The sequence below is a fragment of the Canis lupus genome, chromosome 15 (assembly GCF_048164855.1).
Source record: "Canis lupus baileyi chromosome 15, mCanLup2.hap1, whole genome shotgun sequence".
NCBI classification, from domain to species: Eukaryota; Metazoa; Chordata; class Mammalia; order Carnivora; family Canidae; genus Canis; species Canis lupus.
Window position 1 is genome coordinate 13,522,395 of NC_132852.1, and position 19,503 is coordinate 13,541,897.

At 36.9% G+C, this 19,503-nt stretch overlaps 1 protein-coding gene across 11 annotated transcripts in view; it reads left to right on the forward strand.

The window, feature by feature from the left end:
* The window catches only part of TENM3 (teneurin transmembrane protein 3), a 604,956-nt gene that overhangs the window by 272,839 nt on the left and 312,614 nt on the right, over nt 1-19,503 (forward strand). The window lies entirely within an intron of this gene.

The following is a 19,503-nucleotide window of genomic DNA, read 5'->3' on the forward strand; positions in this document are numbered from 1 at the left end:
TAAAATGACATGTGGGAGTTTTCATGAATTTTTTTCACGTAAGTTTCTGCACGTTACCTTTTCTCTGTAGTCTTCAACTGTTTCCTGCAGACAGAGAGAGAGGACCTGCTATCTAGAGACCTGTAAAATGTAGCCTGGAACTCTTTTTATGCTTTTTCTTTTAAATAAAACAGAATTACCGTATATAACAAATTTAACATTGTTAACCTTTTATAATTATTTAACCATTATTTCATTTTACCTCCTGCTTAAAAGTTGTACATTAGTGGGATAGACACCTGGCTGTGCTCTTAAAAGTTTATTTGTCTTTCAATTCCTGTGATAGTAGGGGGCAGTCCATCTCCTTAATTATCTTTGTTCAGGAAAATGCTGAAAGGCCAGGGTAGTTAAACAGGGCCATTTGGATTTGTGAGGTCGAAGTCAGATGCAAGGAAAGTGGTTAAATGCATTATCATCTTATTGAGCCCATCATCAGTAAAGTGACCTTGATGGAGGTGGAAAAAGCCATTTGGCTATTTTATGACAGCCACCCTGCTTGTTTTATCACTGACAGATTTTTTTTATACCGCTTTATCATATTTCCTTTTTTTTTTTCTGTTTTCAAAAATTATTTCCTGCGATTGTAGATCATCTGAGGGAAGGTGAACGTTGAATTCAGTTTCTTTTTCATGGCAGTAGTCTCTCCTTCCCAAGTTTACTTCATACATTGATATATCTGAAGATATTCCTTCATTAAAAATTAAGGTAATCAGGCTGACTGACCATTCTGTATTTGCTTTTAAGGATCTTTTAATGATGATGATTAGTCTTTGCAAAGAAGCCGCTATCCTGCTACTTTTGAAATTGTTTTTAAGCTGTTAAGAGGAGAGAACTTGCCAACCTCAATTTTAGCGTTGGGAATAATGTTTGTTTTAACAAGTGCCTAAGTATGTTTACTTGAAGGTTATTCAAGTTTTAGTAGCTCTGTTACTGCTGTCTCGAGTCATCACTTTGCTTAAAAAGTTAAAACCAAAAGATTTATAGTTTATATTTCTTAAGTTTATGGTCAGTATATCCCTTGTGAGGTATTTTATATCAACTCCATTAAAATGAAATTCTTGCTTAAATATTTGAACAAGTATTGTTCAATAATAGGAAGAGTCTTATTAAACACAGTACAAGATCTGACCTTTTTGGGAACTCCAGCTAGGGCAGTTAAGTGCTGCGTACAAGATTTTTATTTTCCTAGGCAAAGCTGTCAGACATTCCTGATGGGAGTTTACCTTATGCTTTACTTTTTCACTGGCTTCTTTTTTCCTTGCATTTAATCAGAACGAGGTGCAGATCTTATCGTAAGAAAGAAAAAAAAAGTTGGCCCATTATCAAAATCCCTTGAACACTATTTCAAACCTTATCAGAGATATCGCCTTATCATCTTGCTATGAATTATGTAACAGTAAAATCTAAGGAACTCCAAATCGCCGAAAAGAGTTATGACAGGAGAGACAGATTTTATTGATCGCCAGGGATTTAGTACTTTAAGGACTTTTTATTTTAAAAACAAACATACTGAACTGAAATATGTTTGAAAGGAATTATAAACTCACCCATGTCCCCTGACCCTTCCCACTGTCAGGGCCTAAGCTCAGGCTCTTTTCATCCTGTCCTAGGACTCCTTTGTTAGCCCTAACCTGGTCTCCCGGCCTCGGTCTCATCCTTCATCCAGCTCCCAAACTATCATCACAGTTGTCATTCCGAATCACAGCTGTGACCGTGGCACAGCCCTGCGTAACGTCTTCATTAATTAGGTTTTTCGGATCAAGTCCAGATTGTCTAGTATGCTTCCTCTGGCTTTGCATGATCCCACCTCTCCCTCCATCCACGCAGCCCTACTTCAACATTTTCCCTGTAGTCCGTGCTCCCTAAGCCCTTCCTTACCGTGTCACAGATCTTTCAAGAGCCAACTTCTGTGGCATTTTGTGTCTGAAGGCTTCATCGACTGCATCCAGCAGAGCTGGCTACAACTTCTAACCCTCAGTAGCACCTGGTCCATGTTTCCGTAGTGCACTTAACACATTGTACTATAATCATTTGTTTACAGGTCTCTCTCCCCCACTAGGGGGACAAGTTCCTTCAGGTCACAGCTGTGTCTTATTCATCTTCAAATACCAGCGACTCACTGCAGTGCTGAGAAAACAGTAGTTATTCAATAAGTGTCCGTTGAAAGCTTCTAGAACAAAGTATATTAATTATACCTTAACTTCTTGGTAATGGAAAACCGTCATCATGAACATCAGGTCTATTGTTCTGTGTCCCAGTCTAATAGTTTACCCGGGAGCCCTTGAGGGCTGAGTGTCCCCAATCTAAGGCACCTGGTAACAGTGCTTCTATTACCATTATGTATCATTTTGGGGCCCTTCCACTCCAAAATGTTTTAGCCATATTATTTCATTTTATTCTCCCAACATCCCTTGTAGAAGGGATTTCTCTCTTTTACTGGTGGCAAAATTGTTACCTAGGTTATGTTAATTCAAGGTCACACAGGTCTTCGGTGGTAAAAACAAGTACCTGAACGTGGTACTGTGAGTCCAGACCTGTTCCAGACAGCACATCCCTTTTTGTAAGAATTTTTAATTCCATACGCAGCTCAAGTACAGGTGCAGTTTTTAAGATAGGCTTTTCATTTTCCTCTCTTGTCACGCTGCCTACGTTCACCTCTTATTACGCTGTCATTAAACAGCCAAGGTTATTTTGTTGTTATTGTAATTTTTGCATAAAATAAGAATAGAAAGCTTGTGAGCAAAGACTATTCTCAGAGCTGCTTTGATTAGCTTTCTTAGTTTTGGCCTCTCAGAAAAGCCTTTTTGGCTTAATGCCTTCATTTCTTTGCATTTATGGTCAGGTGAGATTTGGGGGTGGCAGGATTCCAGTAGGTGTTGGATGTTTTGGTGGAGCAAAATGTTAATTTCCACAATTAAGGACTTTTAAAAGGAGCCAGTTGTTCATTGAGTCGTAACACTAAATTTGAATAAGAAAAAAAATGCTAACATTGCATGCATAGATACATGTGCATCTTAAACATATTGATAAAGATATCTGTGATTCTAATTTTTTTAAAACTGGCAAACATATCTAATGAGATTCTTCTAAGTGACTAGAGAAGACGTGTTCTTTAATACGTATTCTTTAATATGACCAACTAGTGCCCGTCGTCAGTGTTTTTTGTCACCAGAGGGTTGATAGATGGGGTGTGTTGGAAAAGAACCCCTATATTCCTGCTCTCTTGACCCATCTCCATTGACTGTAGGAGCAAAAAAAAAAAAACCCACAAAATTTTAATCAGTTTTATTAACTTGTGAACGTAAGATTAGACATTTTCAGAACTCAGGAGAAGCTCGAGATCACCCAATCCAGACTACACACATTTTATAAAGTGGAGAAGCAAGACCTGGTAATAGCCAATGTTTATTAAGTGTTTACTAAGTGCTCGTCTCTGTGCCAAACACTTTATATAGATATTTTATCTCATCTTCAGAATCACTTATGGAGTTAAATGCTCTAATAATCTCTATTTTAAAGATGGGGAAATGGAGGCATAGAATAGATAAGTAAATTGCTGGTTTGAAGCAAAGCAACACACCTAAGGGGAGCTCCTGCCTCCCTTGGGAATGATTGAAGGACCCCACCTCCCTCCCGCAAGAATTTAGCTGGGACCCAGAGCGCCTGACTTCCAGTCTGCTTTTTGTATCTGAAACTATCACTATGGCATGTTAAAAGACCCAAGACGTAGCAGTCAGTTGATGAAGTCAATATTCTTACTCCCTATTTTAGAGATGAAAAAAATAAGGCTTAAGGAGATTAAGTAATTTGCATTAAAGATATTCATTTACTTAAGTACAAAGGCAGGTTGGTCCTAATTCAAAGTTCTATCCTCATTACTGAATTCTGCCCGCAGTTTAAGTCAGATTAGGTTTTGTTTTGACTTCAATCCTAACCCTGTCTCAAAATTAAGTTCTCTTAACTGTTTTAGAAGAGAAAGATGACTATTTCCAACGTTCTGTAAATGTCATCACTGAATGTTTCGAGTATTTATTTCCATTTGTTCGAGGCAAAGCATTTATCAATAAGTACTTAGGGGATACGTGTTTAGTATCGTACTCTGTTTTTAATATTATTTAGATTTTTAAAAGTGAACCATAATCATAAATGATCGCCTATGCTATGGCTAATGTCCACTCCCTGATTAATATCTAGCAAAGATTAGCATCATTGATTAGAAAATTAGTAGATTATGCCTTTATTGACACTTCTATTCCCTATTTAATGGTTTGTTTATTTAATTGATGGCTAATGCCTTCACTGTTAAAGGCTATTAACACATCAAAATGGTATTTATTGAACCTGGCAAAATGATAAATTATATTTGTGTTTATTCCTTTGTGCCCAAGGCTAATCTATTGGTGGTCTCTCTCTCTCTCTTTTTTTTTTTTTTTTTTTTTTTTAATAGTTTAGGTCTGCTAAGAACTTCTGCTTAGGAGCCAAACAAATTAGCATGTAAACTGGTATCTGGTTGTGTGACCTTGGAAAAGTTGCTTGAGTTTGAATTGTCCTTGTGAAAGGAGATAAACCAGATCAATGGCTTCAAACTCTGGTTTCTAGTAGAGGTGCTGTAAAATTTCTTCAATGGATTAAAAAATATTGAGGGGGAAAAAAATCAAACTGAAAGTGGTAATAAAACATTCTGCAAGATAAAATATATAATAAATTTTTACATATTGTGCTACAGAGTTAGCTTGCTTTTATGTACATGTCCTGCTTTTTCTGTGCATATATTTGCATTTTTTTGTGAAGGTGTCACTGGTTAGGGAATTTGGGGCTCTGTAGTGGCTTTTTTTTTTTTTTTTTTGTTAGCTTGCCTAAGGAATAAGAAGAGAAAGCATCTCCTGCAGAGGAAATCTGGGGGAAGAGTAGCCTACTCACCAGCTTCCAGGGAAGTGGCTAATGTATGGGGGCCATGTACACTTGCTGATTCTGTCTTTAGTTATGTTAGAGACCCTAAAAGTGAAGGGTGGTTGTCCTCATTATAAACAGATTGCTACTCTTCCCATGTGCCTGTCATAATATCTTAACCAAACTACTCTTTTGAAACTGAGTTTATTTGCAAGACACAGATAAGAAAACTTCTTGTCATACAGGTGTGTCTCATTTTGATCAAATACCAATTTGGCTAGTTTGACTATATACTTCCTTCCCAGGCTTAGCTAACCAACATTTGGCTATTTCATGAAATTGGATCTACATTCAGAGAGAGAGAGAATTTACCACAGTTAAATATATTCCGTGAGTCTTTTTCAAAAAAGGCAAGAAGGGGATAACCCCTGAGATGGCCCTTTGCAGGCGGTAACATTCTTCTGGGCGAATTCTGGTATTTTTAAGAGTTAAGTGGCATTACCTTAGAGCCCCCTTTTACATGTCAGGATTAAGGACTGAGCCCCCAAATGGTGTCCTTTACTGGGCAGAACAATTAAATTTAGAAATTTAGAAACTAAAGCTTTATAGTTGATTTTAATGTACAGTTGTTTATTTTAAAAGATTCTGGGACTTTTTTAAACTACTAAGGTCTGTGAGTGTCTGATAATATGTTTGATTTCTTTAAAGTATATTTAAATTTCATGCATATTACATTTCATATGGAAAGCTAAGCTCAATCTTTCCTTTTATGCTTTCAGTTAGGAAGAGGGGATTCAGGTGCCCAGTCTTTCATAAATTGAAAAAGGTTATTTACTTTCATGCTCATATCAGTATAAACACCTGGTTTATTAAAATGCTTATTAATAATATTTATTTCAGTAGTGCCTCAGTTTCTCAAGAGGTAGGCATTAGAATTGTAAACGTATAATATCTTTCCACCTCAGTTGAGGCCGAACATGGGTAGAATTCAATATTAAAAAGTTTTAAAGTATATTCATGGAGAAAGACAGCCGATAGTATCTTTTCATTTAAAAGAACATCTCCTTGTATATATTTTATACAATTCTTTTCTGACCCCCATTTCCAGATATATGTCAATTAGCAATATCAACATATCCACCTCTGAGTTCCTAGGGCGTGCTTTAAATAAACTCTATTGAGGTACCTCGTTGGAGGGAGACCACTTGGAGATTTTGTTAATCTCTGCAGTGTGGAAACAGAAACACTCTGAAACAGAGATAAGTGGTTCCAGGCTGTGATATGACAATAGGTCACCATAGGTCACCACCGTGACCTTAGGACAGAGTACCTTAGATTAGCATCATTGATGCTAATTGAATCATTGAATAAAGGTAAATTTGATATAATACATTAAATTACTTCATAAATAAATAAATAAGTAAATAAATAAATAACTTCTCTATTTCTTAAGTTCACCAAAAAATAAAATTATGTGTGTATGTATGTATGTGTAGATATCTGTTCTGTTTAAGAGAATTCCTCAGTTACATGTTTTTGTTTTTTTAAGTGATTTAGCCAGTCATCATGCAATCAAACTTCAATGTCTGAGCACCTGGCCCACGTTGCCAGAATAGACATCAGCCACGAAAATAAGCCTATGTCTACTATAGGCTAAAATATTTGAGGTGGCAGGTGAAGCCCACAGTGAAATCCTGATGTTGTGTCCCTGGGAAGGACGAACAGCATTGTCCCCATTGAGTGGTCCACAGAAAGGCAGACAGAGGGAAGTGGGGGAGAGAGATGAGAATGGTGGCCGTGGTGTATCTCTGTAACATTGGATTTCTTTCAAATAAAGCAAGAGATCTGGAGTTAACAACCTTTTATGATCTGGTTCCCTATGTGCTATTTATTACACAAGTCCTCTTTCCCTGAAATGTGGGGAAATTGTCAGTATTGAATCTGATTTATCTCTAAAAGGGGAGTTTTAACCCAGTAATCACTGAGTTTAAGTCACTATACTTGGTCGTGATTACTATATAGCATTTTTCCCCCTCTGTGTAATATCAGAATCAACATACAATATTTAACTGTTGCACATTTCAGGAATTTATTGATTTATCAAGCAAAAATCAGTTCCTAAATCTTAAGTGAATTTTGTCAGCATTTATTTGAATATCTACTATGTGCCACCTGGTGTGTTCTTTATCATCCTATTCATAATGTAATTTCGAGTCCATTTAGACTAGTTTCTTTCCATTTATTTACATATATTCAGTCTTTAGTCATAGCATATTAATTCTACAAACCAGAAGTTTTTTGGATTTACCTATTATAATGCAATCACAGTCATGTTTTATAATTTCTTCCCCATTAGCTTCCCTGTCTTTAGCTTTCCTCTTTAATCCAAAAAAGGCAAATTATCTTTCTCAGGGATCTTTTCTCTCTTACCCCCTCCTACTCAGAAAATGAGTGTCATATTCATGGCACCATGTCAAGAAAATATGGAGCCTGATGGCTAAAGGGGTAGGATTATGCACAAGTGATGGAGAGGGAGGCATTCTAGGCAGAGGGAGGCACACGAACAAAGTTTCAGAAGTTGGAATGTATGAAGTATATTTGAAAAGAATATCAAATAATCTACTTGGAACATGAAGTTCATGAAAGAGAATTTTGGAAGCTAAAGCTAAAAAAAAGTCGGGGGAAGCCAAGACATGGAAGACCTCGAATTGCAGATAAAAGGAATCAGGTGTTCATCTGGGGTCCGCTGGGGACTTGCCAGAGAACACAGGGACAGAACAGAATGTGTTTGGGGGAAGATCTTTCTTATTGTTGAATGATAAAAGGGAGATTAGCTGAAGGAGAGAAGCCAACAATGGATTTTTCCTAGCAGTATTTTCAATTCGTGGCTTTCTCTTAAATTTCTTAAATTTTATAGTTTATGAATGTACACAGCACAGAGGCAGGAACTTGTGTTAAGTTTGATCTCGGAGCCTAGAACTCTTCCTGGCACCTGGTGGCACTTGGTGCAGAGTGAACACTTGCTGAATTGAATGAATGAGGACATCCAGATGCAAAAAGAGTCAATGACTTTATTGAGTTGACACAGCTGATCATGACAGACCCAGGACTAAAATAAAAACGAGCTGACGCCAGGCTTGGTGTCCTTTTGAGTATGACACTCTAAGCTGTCATACGGGTCATTTCCCATACAATACAGCTTCCCCCTTTTCCCTTGTCAACTCTTATCTTAACTTCTCCATCATTTTTTCCCACAGATGATTGCAGACTACCTCCTGCTTAGGTACTCACTACAGCCTCTCTTGGGCTCTTAATAGGTTGCCTTCACATCCAGATAATCATTGGTTAAGTTATTTATTCTATTGCTTTCTTCGGATGGCAAACTCAATTTAGAGACCATGTCTTCTGTTTGGGTTTTTGTTCACTCTTCTGGTTGGCAGCCGCCCTCCTCTGCCAGGACACTTGTACTCAGAGCACTTTTGTTTGAGCAGGGAAGCTTGTTGACTGTCTGCCTAACCTTCAGATCTCTCGTTTGGTCCATGTTCTCAAGAAGTCCCAAACATGCAGTTAAAATTACTTCTGTCAGACTGGAAAGGAACCACTTACATTGACCTGATTTTTTTGTAGTTGTTGAAAAAAACCAGTGAAATGAAATTTTTAAGGGTTTCTAGCTCTGTATGAAAGCAATAGTCCTGTGCATTAAAAAAAAACAAAAAAACAAAAAAACAACTGGTTTATCATTTTGTCATTTGAAAGCAAAGGGAAAGAAATTCACAGTGTTACTCTGATTCTGTGAGACCACCTTGAAATAAGATGTCGCATAAAGAGCATTATTGGGGATCCCTGGGTGGCGCAGCGGTTTGGCGCCTGCCTTTGGCCCAGGGCGCGATCCTGGAGACCCAGGATCAAATCCCACGTCGGGCTCCCGGTGCGTGGAGCCTGCTTCTCCCTCTGCCTGTGTCTCTGCCTCTCTCTCTCTCTGTGTGACTATCATAAAAAAAAAAAAAAAAAAAAGAGCATTATTGTATGAAGGCTTTACAGAAACTGTAAGGTGACTCACTATCATCTAAATTTTACTCAGAATATTATTATTTTTTAAAGATATTATTCATTAGAGACATAGAGAGAGGCAGAGACATAGGCAGGGTGAGAAGCAGGCTCCTTCCCAGGAGCCTGATACGGGACTCGATCCCAGGACCCCAGGATCATGACCTGAGCAGATGCTCAACCAGTGAACCACCCAGGCGCCCCATTACCCAGAATATTAGTCATCACATCTGTTGCTAGCATATTGCCGTACTTTAGTTGAATAGAGCAATTGGTGGAATATGTTAGCCCAAGTATCTCTTATTTGTGTAAGTCTTTTCCTGAAAAAAGTGCTATTCATTAAGTGTAACAGAGGCTCTTACTGTGATTAATAAAATATTAAGGAATAAATGTTCTTAAATAGACCAAGAAATTGCCACTCTTTTATAAACATTTATAATTGTCAGCAAATCATTAACCTTTAGATTTAGAAATGTTTTCCTCACAGTTGAAAGGATAAAAGCTAGAAACACTGTACTCATGAAATAATGAGTTCCATAAAATATAAAATATTCATCTGTGATTCAAAGGAGTCCTGATATGACTACGCTCGCCAGATTTAAAACTTTTTTGAAGAAAATTTTACGACAAATTTAATCTCAAAATGAGTTAAAAGTACTAAAATACGAACCAGGCTTATGCTGAATATGGGAGTAACATAGTCCTACACAGTATTGATTTATAATTTTAAAAGTTATAAAATTACAGAATAAAAGCTTTTTGGCTTTTCATGCTATAGAAAGAGGACTTCGGAGAAATAATATATTTCAGATAGATTCTGTAAGAAAACCATAATTCCATTTTTACTTTGTAATTTTGTACCTTATAACCATTTAATGTCATTTTGTATATAAGTAAGATTAATATATCTATTTTTTGTTTGATTAGAAGCCTTTTGAATATACCCTTCTTCCCCCTAATGCTCAATATTATCTGTCTAAACATGTGTATTCTTTTGCTACTTACTCTCTGAATTTATTCATTTTTTAGTCTCTGAATGTCCTTTGGCATATATATATATATATATTTTTTTTTTTATTTATGATAGTCACACACAGAGAGAGAGAGAGAGAGGCAGAGACATAGGCAGAGGGAGAAGCAGGCTCCATGCACTGGGAGCCTGACGTGGGATTCGATCCCGGGTCTCCAGGATCGCACCCTGGGCCAAAGGCAGGCACCAAACCGCTGTGCCACCCAGGGATCCCCCTTTGGCATATTTTAGAGACAGAATTTCTTCATAATGCTATTGACATTTTTTAGAGGGTGGGGCATGGGATGGGTGTATTGATTAAAAACTCTTAGGAGAGTTGAGTAAAATATCTACATAACCCGTTAAAGTTATTTTCTAATAGTTAAGTCTTTCTTAAGGAAAGAGACTGCTCATAGTAAAACAAAATGTTTACAGGGTTTTACACAAATCAGTGAAATAAAATACTAAAATGTTTTGGGAGCAAATAAATAAATGTCTTACTAAAGTGTTAGGGAATTGGAAATCACTGTCCCCAGGGATTCATAACAGTAGTATACTGCTAGAGTATTCAGTCTCATTTAGGAAATACTTATTGAGTACCTACTATGTGTTTGGCATCAGTGCCTAATTAATGTAAGATAGAAGAAATTCACTAATAAATGAATTACTTCTATCTTACTATACCATATAGTAAGATGGTAAATAAAACAATAGTTCTTATATCCCTATAGTGCTTATAGCACGTTAACACACATTGACCAGTTTCTTGTAGAAATAAAATGGTTTTTGTTTTTGAATTTTTCTTGAGAATGTTGTGTTTTATTTTTTATAGGCCAGAGGTAGATCCAGATCTCATGTCTATATTAAACTTTACTACTGCACATAAGGCAAAGCTAAATCATTACTGAAGGTTGAAACCAAAATACACCATTTTGAGTGATAGTCCTAGACTGTTTGGCTGGTGGCTAAATTCACATTTTAGTGTAAATCACCAAAGAATAGATGAAAACAAAAAACAAAGCACTGGACTGGCCCAAGGCAGATGTAATGCTTCATTGGCTGGTTTCTCAGGTTTGAGGATGTATAGCTCCTTAAGGCTACTTTGACAAATTATTATCACCTGGGTAGCTTAAAACAACAGAACTGTATTCTCTTATAATTCTGGAGGCTAGAAGTTCAAAGTCACAGGGTCAACAGGGTTGTACTTGGTTTGACAGCTCTAGGGGAGATCCTTCCTTGCCTCTTCCAGCTTCCAATTGTCCAGCTTCCAATGGTCCAGGCATTGCTTGGCTAGTGGCTGAATCACAACCATATCTGCTTCTGTCTTCACGTGGCCGTTTTTGCTGTGTCCCTTGTGTCCTTTCCTCACTTGTTACTTATCCATCTTACAAGGACACCAGTCCTTGGTGGATTTAGGGCTCACCCCAGGGCAGTAAGACTTCGTGTTAAGTAACTATGTCTGTAGAGGCCTACTTTTAAATAAGGTCACATTCTGAGGTTGTGGGTGGACATATTTTATAAATCTGGGAGAGACACTCTTCAACCTTCTGTAGAGCGAGAGAAAGTATCAAAGAACAGCAGGTAAGAAATAGTTTTCTTAGCTGGCCTCAGTTTTTTGCTTTCTCATTTCTTAGTGAGTTCAGATAAGCTACAGCTGAGCATTCATACCTTCGTACTCTTATTCTTTTTTAAAAAAATATTTTATTTATTTATTCATGAGAGACACAGAGAGAGAAAGGCAGATACATAGGCAGAGGGAGAAGCAGGCTCCATATGGGTTGCCCAATACAGGACGCGATCCCAGGACTCCAGGATCACGCCCTGAGCCAAAGGCACATGCTCAACCACTGAGCTACTCAAGCGTTCCTTTTACTCTTATTCTTTTAAATATATTTTGTCTGCCAGGGCACCTGGGTGGCTGAGTCAGTTAAGTGTCTGACTCTTGATTTTGACTCAGCTCATAATCTCAGGGTTGTGAGATTGAGTCCCACACTGAGCTCATGCTCAATATGGAGCCTGCTTGAGATTCTCTCTCTGCCTCTGCCCCTCACCTCCTCTCAAAATAAATAAAATCTTAAAAAAAATATATTTTAATCTGCCAAAACTGACGTATGCCTCTTTTCTCCTGAGTCTCACAATACGGGAAACTCTAGTTAGAGAGCTGTAGAATTTTGAGTGTTTGCTCTTCAGCCACAGGGGAAATTAAAATTTAGTTTTTATGGTGCTTGTTTATTTTCAGAATTTGAAAATCTAAAAAGAAACAAAAAAGCTATTGAGACTGTCGTACTACAGGCAAGCACTCAGAAAATGTAATTATAAACTTTCTAATTGTAAATTGGAGCTTTATAGAGTATGCTGTAGTCAGTAGTTTTAATAATCTTTATGTGGGTATGATCTTGTGCCTCCCAATTTTGCTGTACATTCAAACTTATACTTTTTTAAGATTTAATTTATTTGAGAAAGAGAAAGAGCATGAGTGGAGAGAGGGAGCAGGGAACCCAGTTCGGGGCTGGATCTCAGGACCCCTGAGATCATGACCTGAGTCGAAGGCAGAGGCTTAACCAACTGAGCCACCCAGGTGTCCCTAAAGTGATAAGCTGTTTTTTAAACAAACAAAAAACAAGTGGTATAATAAATGAACTTTATGATTATCAACAAAGCTTATTTGTAATTTATTCAAAAAATTACCCATGGCTTTCAATTTAAGTCGCAAAATTGAAATCTCCATACGTACCAGGACATTGCTTTAAAATATCAGCCGTATTTTAATAAACGCTTGAAATATTTCTCTGTAAGAATGAATAGATATCTAGGTCAGGAATTTCAAGAGGTTTATCATCATCTTTCAAGACAATAAATGATACACTGAAGTCTAAAGTGTTATATTCCCAAGGAGTGATGGATGAGATCCTTTCCTGGGAGCGGCTGTTGGTTAATTAGATGGGAAAGACCCTTTCAGGATAGTAGACCGGGGAGGCTGCAGCTCAGGGAAGAGCTTCCGTGCTCACACCACACCTGGCTGGAAATTCTGCTGTGGGTCAGCCCGGCCAGCAGGAGGGTGTAGACGTAAAATAGAATGCTATGGGATATGGTTTAAAACCCTTCTGTGTGAACCCATGCCCTGGAAATATCCAATCCGAGAGTGGTCTACACCTGTTTGCAGAGGTGAGAGGTAATAGAAAGGGGTCTGAATCAGGAGCTGTTCTACTGGATATTTGCAGTGTTTATCAGTGGGGTTCATCTCCTGAGATTTGTCATGTAGACGTGAAAGCATATCTACTTACGTTGTTGGATAATCACTCCGCTTTCTCTTCAGCTGGTAGGATATTTTTGCTGCATTTCCACATTTCCGAAGCATATGCATGCTTTCCCCAGGTGTGACTTGCTCACAACTTAATGTCAGCCCAGGATCTGGTTGGGGTCTGCGATAGGTTTTAAATTAAACACCTTTCCCTGTCTATCTTGTTTACATGCCATTGACAATTCCAATTGATTTTATAAAATATAATTTTTTAAAAAGATTTTATTTATTAATTCATGAGAGACACAGAGAGAAGCAGAGACACAGGCAGAGGGAGAAGCAGGCTCCCTGCAGAGGGCCAGATGCGGGACTTGATCCCAGGACCCCGGGATCACGACCTGAGCCACAAGCAGACTCTCAACCACTGGGCCATCCAGGTGCCCCCAAATAATAAAAATTTTACACAAATGCTTGACAGTTGATACTTCATCATCCAAAAGTGTATCTGAATCTTACCACAGAATATTTTCCTGTGGAGGATATTCCAGAAATGACTGGCCTGGGAAGACTTGGTTGGGTACTCCTTCCTGACTCTGTTGCTCAGTTTACCTCCTCCGTTGTGGGAATTGACACCATCTTCCTTGAAATGAACTTGAAGTCCTCTGCTGTCTGAGGACGTCAGGGAGACCCAAGTCTGACCTCCTATGAGTTCTTCAGGCCACGCAAGAGAAAGAGGACGAGTGATTTATAAAACTTAAATTCTTTTTTTTTTAAATTACTTTTAATTTTTTAAAAAAGATTTAATTTATTTATTCATGAGAGACGCAGAGAGAGAGACAGACAGACAGACACAGGCAGAGGAAGAAGCAGGCTCCATGCAGGGAGCCCGACGCAGGACTCGATCCTAGGTCTTCAGGACCACACCATGGGGTTGAAGGCAGTGCTAAACCGCTGAGCCACCTGGGCTGCCCACAAAACTGAAATTCCTAATGATAGTAACAGACATGACATTTATTAAAAAAAAAAAAAAATGTTGCCCAATTTAAAATGTTTCAGAGCTCAGAGGCAACAAATAAAAAGACCTAAAAATGTTTCACTGTCATTTGTTTCATTAAATACCCTAGTACTTTGTTAACCAGTTTTCCTTATAGTATTGAGATCCCTGGGGTATTTGACCCTGGTCAGACTTCCCTCCTCCTGGGCCACGTAAGGACAGGTGTACTGCACGGGGTGTCGGAGATACGGTTCTGACCCATGCCCTGCAGCCCATTGCCTGACTTGGGTTGGATAACAGAATCCTAAATAATGACTCAAAAGGCCTTTATTTTATTTTTTTCTTTCTTTTTTTTCACAAGACCTTTAAAAAGGATTGGTTTGGAATAGAAAGCCTCAGAGATTCTTTCAGCTATGAAATTCTTTTATTGTACTTTTATGTAAACTGACACATACCAACCCTCTTTTCAAGTGTAATTATCATGGCCCAGAACTGGGTTCTTTCCCTATACCTACGGGGACATTTCCCTGATAATGAAAATAACGCATTCCTTTTTTTTTTTTTTTTTTAACCATCTCCTTTTTCAGTCACGTTGCTTTGTTGAGGAATAAATAACCCAATTTGATATATTAATTTTTATTAGATTCCCCCTTCAGTACTCTATTAGGCTTTGTAGCCACAAGTTTTTAAATTATTTCCCAGGAGCCTTTAAGTAAATTGAAAACAAACAAAATCTAGAGTGTGTGTGTGTGTGTGTGTGTTATAATTATCATATTAACATTATCTCTTCTTTGTTTCTAGTAATAATACTAATTTATCTATGTTTTGAGCTGCTGGCCAATTACTTTGGGGGAAAAACTAATCTCAATAGGGGGATTTAAAAAAGATTTAAAGCAAAGATTTGTAAATCAATGATGATGAGATGATTTTAGTATTTTTTACATAGTTAGCCAGAAGAGTTAGTAAGTGATTTTTTCAAGTTTGTGTTTATTTATACAAATCTCCAATGGAAACATTGTTTCTAATAATTTTTATTCTTGAATATTGATAAGCATCTGAGTTTTCTGCATAAATGAATTCTTAAAACTAGAATAAAGAAGCAAGCTGAGATTTTTATCTCTGTTTTGTTTAGTATTAAGCTCTGCTACCATATGCCCCAATTTCATAATTTTACAGTAGTAAAATATAATTAAAGCCATAATTGCCACATTTTTGATTCGCCTAATTCATATTTCATGTGTTACAGTTCAAAACAGTATAACTCTAGATAGTGAAGGAGTTACCAAGATGATGAGAAAATTAAGACCCAGAGAATTTAAGAAATTTGGCTGTGGACATGTGTAGGTATTGGTGGAAATAGAACTTGAAGCCACCTCTGGATTCTTATCTAGTATTCTCCCCCTTGTACTGATATTTTGTTAAAATAATGGCATTGACCTTAGAGATAATAAAATAGCTATCTTTCTATGTAATATATATGTAAAATCCTGCTTTATATTAAATGTAAAGGAGTGATTTTAATAATTTTTTTTTCTTCTGTTGTGTCGGATATCCCTGGACATTTAGAAGAGTTCCTATAAATTGGAATTTCTTAATTACAAAATATCCAGCTGGGACTGGGCCATTTTTAGAAATGAGTAATAGAATCGTAGAGTTGGAAAGAATCTCAAGTGGCTGTGCACACTAACTTATCCCTCGGGTAAGGTCATCATTAAAAAGTATGGAAGTTTTTTACATACTATTGGAACTAGTTTCATGCTGGGCCCCTCAAGTCATTTATCTGGCTGTATTGTCCTAAGTGACTTATTTATTAACTAGTAAGAATAATATATAAATGCCATGTTATAAATTTGATAACCAAACACTATTTAAGCCAAACAGATGAAGGCAACTCACCATTTATGTAAATCTCGATTTTAAAAGTGTGCTTGGAGCTCAAAAAGTATTTCCTCACAATCCCTTACGTTTGATAGGATAGCCCATGAAATCTTGCTTAACCCAGAGTATAACAGAAGAAGAACAATTCTAAAAAAAAAGAAAGAAAAAAAAAAAAGAATGATTCTATGATACTCATTCTCAATCCTGAATGCCAGGAACCCAGCTCCTTCGGTTAAATATGTGGACTTGAACCTTACCACTTCCTACAGTACACTGCTGAAGAAGGTGTATTTAATAGATCATTTCAAAGTGGGGAAAGGAAACGGGACAGCAAACCGTAATGGCTGCAAGAAAGAAAAAAGGTCTTAAGGAAATTGAAAAGATTGGTTCATCTTTGCCAGAAGTGAAAATAAAATACATTGGTAACACTACCATGCTTTGGAGCTTCTGCAAACACCTGGTGAGAGTTTGCCGTGAGAGGTTTGCCCTGGTGTATACCCATCATGCAGGGGGCTCTCAAAACTCTTCACCCTGAGAGTGCTCAGTTCTGAGATCTTTTGAAGCTTGCAGGTCCTTAGAGAGCTACCTTCAAAGCCAAACTCCTCATCACCCCCTAGGTAAGTTGCAGCACATTTGGTTGCAAAGCCCTGAAACTTTTCCATTTGAATAAGATAATTACAGAGTTTTAAGTAAATTAGATTTGGGACAATATCTTAAGTCACTTAAATGAAGCTTGGTATTGTTCTTTTGGCTTAGAAATCCTCCAGTAGCAAAATTTGCCATATCTGTCAATAAGAATAAAATTATACTTGCCTGAAATTTGGGTTTGTTTCACTGACCATTTTCTTGTGGAAATTTTAATGAGCAGTGGAATGACCAGAAGCTGGACAGCCAGGGGGAGGAAAATAAAGATAATCTAAAACATGCTTAATTATCCTCAGTATAATAAAAACTTGACTGTAATGGGGATAATGCAAGAACATTCAGACTAAAAACATTTTGAAGTGGCCTTCCACTCTTAAGAGAGCAAATATGCCACTGTATGTTGTCTTTATTGGATGAGCTTTCTCCTATATATAACAAAAAATATATTGTTACTTTTATACATCTATTATTATAAATTAAATAGATTACTTTTAAAAATAAGCACTTAAGAAATAAAAAGGAAATTGAGATAATCACAGATGAATAGAAGAGTTAAGCAGTATTTCCTAGGATATCATAGTGCATCATATGCCTTATTCCCCTGCTTTTTTTTTTTTTAAGATTTTATTTATTTATTTGAGAGAGAACAAGTGAGAGAGACGAACAGGGAGGGGAGGGGCAGAGAGACAGGGAGAAGTTGACTCCTGGCTGAGGGGCTCTCTTCCCAGGACCTGATCACAACCTGAGCCCAGGGCAGAAGCTTAACGGACTGAGCCACCCAGGTGTCCCTTATTCTCTTAAAATTTTCTTAAAAATTATATTCAGAAGCCTACTTTTATTTTAAAACTTCATTAAATCATTATTATGACCAGACATTAGTAAGATAGTCAGATTTCATTTCAGTGAAACACAGTTATCTGGACTCTCCCTCTCTATCATTGTTTCCAATTAAACTTTCTCTGAAAGTTAAGAGTAGTTCATTTTAATTACTAAAGATACCCAGGTTGGGATAGGAGGGGACTGGTTTTCTTCAGTGGATTCTTTTTTTTTTTTTTTTAATTTGTATTTATTTATGATAGTCACAGAGAGAGAGAGAGAGAGAGAGAGGCAGAGACATAGGCAGAGGGAGAAGCAGGCTCCAAGCACTGGGAGCCCGACGTGGGATTCAATCCCGGGTCTCCAGGATCGCGCCCTGGGCCAAAGGCAGGCGCTAAACCGCTGCGCCACCCAGGGATCCCGGATTCTTTAATATTAGAAATTTCAGAGATGTTTTGCTCTGTGCCTAAACCTCCATTCTTTCTAGAACCTTGAGTATTTTATATTATTCTGCCTAAATATAATCGTAACTGCCTTTTTCTTATCCCAAAGTTTTTATATTTCTGTTTTCATGGTGGTTTTTTTTTTTTTCCTGATTAGCAATAGTTCTCTGTTACATACTTTTTTCAAATCCTATCTCCCTTAATTTATAATTGTTTTTTTTTTCCTCTCTTTTCTAATTAGTAACCTCCACTCTAATTTAATTGATTCCCCTTGCTTATTTTCCCTGGACATAATGATGGCTATTAATATGATGGGAAGTACAGCTTTGTCCCCATTCCATGTGTGGGTATTCTTTTTTAAACCATTATTCTGTGTACATTTTGTGACTACACACTTTAGTTTTCTGGTCTTTTTCTAGGCCATTGAAATCAGATAATGGACTTGGAGACTTAGCTTTTAAAAGATTTATTGAGATTTTCTTTGTTTCTTTTACAGTGGTCTTCAGACTTTCAGCTTTCATTCTCACTGAAAGAATTTTGAAAAACTAAATTCCCCCTCACCACGTTTCTTAGTTAAGATCTAATGTTATTCATCACAAGTAAGAATAGTTGCAAAGGATTAATTTCCAGTGTATGACAAATATTGATATTTTTAATAAAACCATTTACATCATAATTTTTAAATGTGCATTTCTAATAATAAGTGATAAATGCCCTAGGAGTTTTATGCTCACTATCGTTTATTTACAAATAAAGAAACTAACAGTTTGTTGTTTTACATTATTTTATGTTCTCTTCTAGACTTGTATTTTCATTTCTACTTTCCTGAGAATATTGTATTTTAATGCAATTTACTTTTATTTATTAATAATATTAATTATTCTTCAGAGTCCTTTATTTACAGCCATATGTAAATAAGATTTTGAATTAATTTTTTTATGACCACAGGGTTCTAAGAGCTAGAAACAGAATTTCTTTCAGTTTTTAATACAATCAGTACACGCTTGATCCCAAAACAAATATGCATATTTGATTTAAAAGATCTACCATAAAAATACAATTCTATTGGAAATATATCTTTTAATGAAATGAGCTGTTAAATGTTTGTAATGCTTTGTTATGTTGGAGTATGCTTTAATTGTTCATGGTTCTTCAGTTTGCTGCTCTACAGTGTATATTGGGGCATTGCCCTGTGTAAGTTTTTGAATAGTATCTTTCTTTTTTTGAGTATAGGTAAGAAAGGGAAATTTCTTCTGCAGCTACATCTTCAGGCAAATCAATATCAAGGCCTGAGATTGACTCCTTGAAAGCTATTCAGACATGCAGAACTCTTAGGCTTTTTTACACTCCCAGAATTACGGCTACCACAACCTGAAGACCTCTTATCTAATTTATAAGATTATTATTATTATTATTATTATTATTATTATTATTTTTAGAGAGAGGCGAGAAGAGAGGCAGAGGGGGAACAGGAGAGCAAAAATCTTAAGCAGGCTCCTTG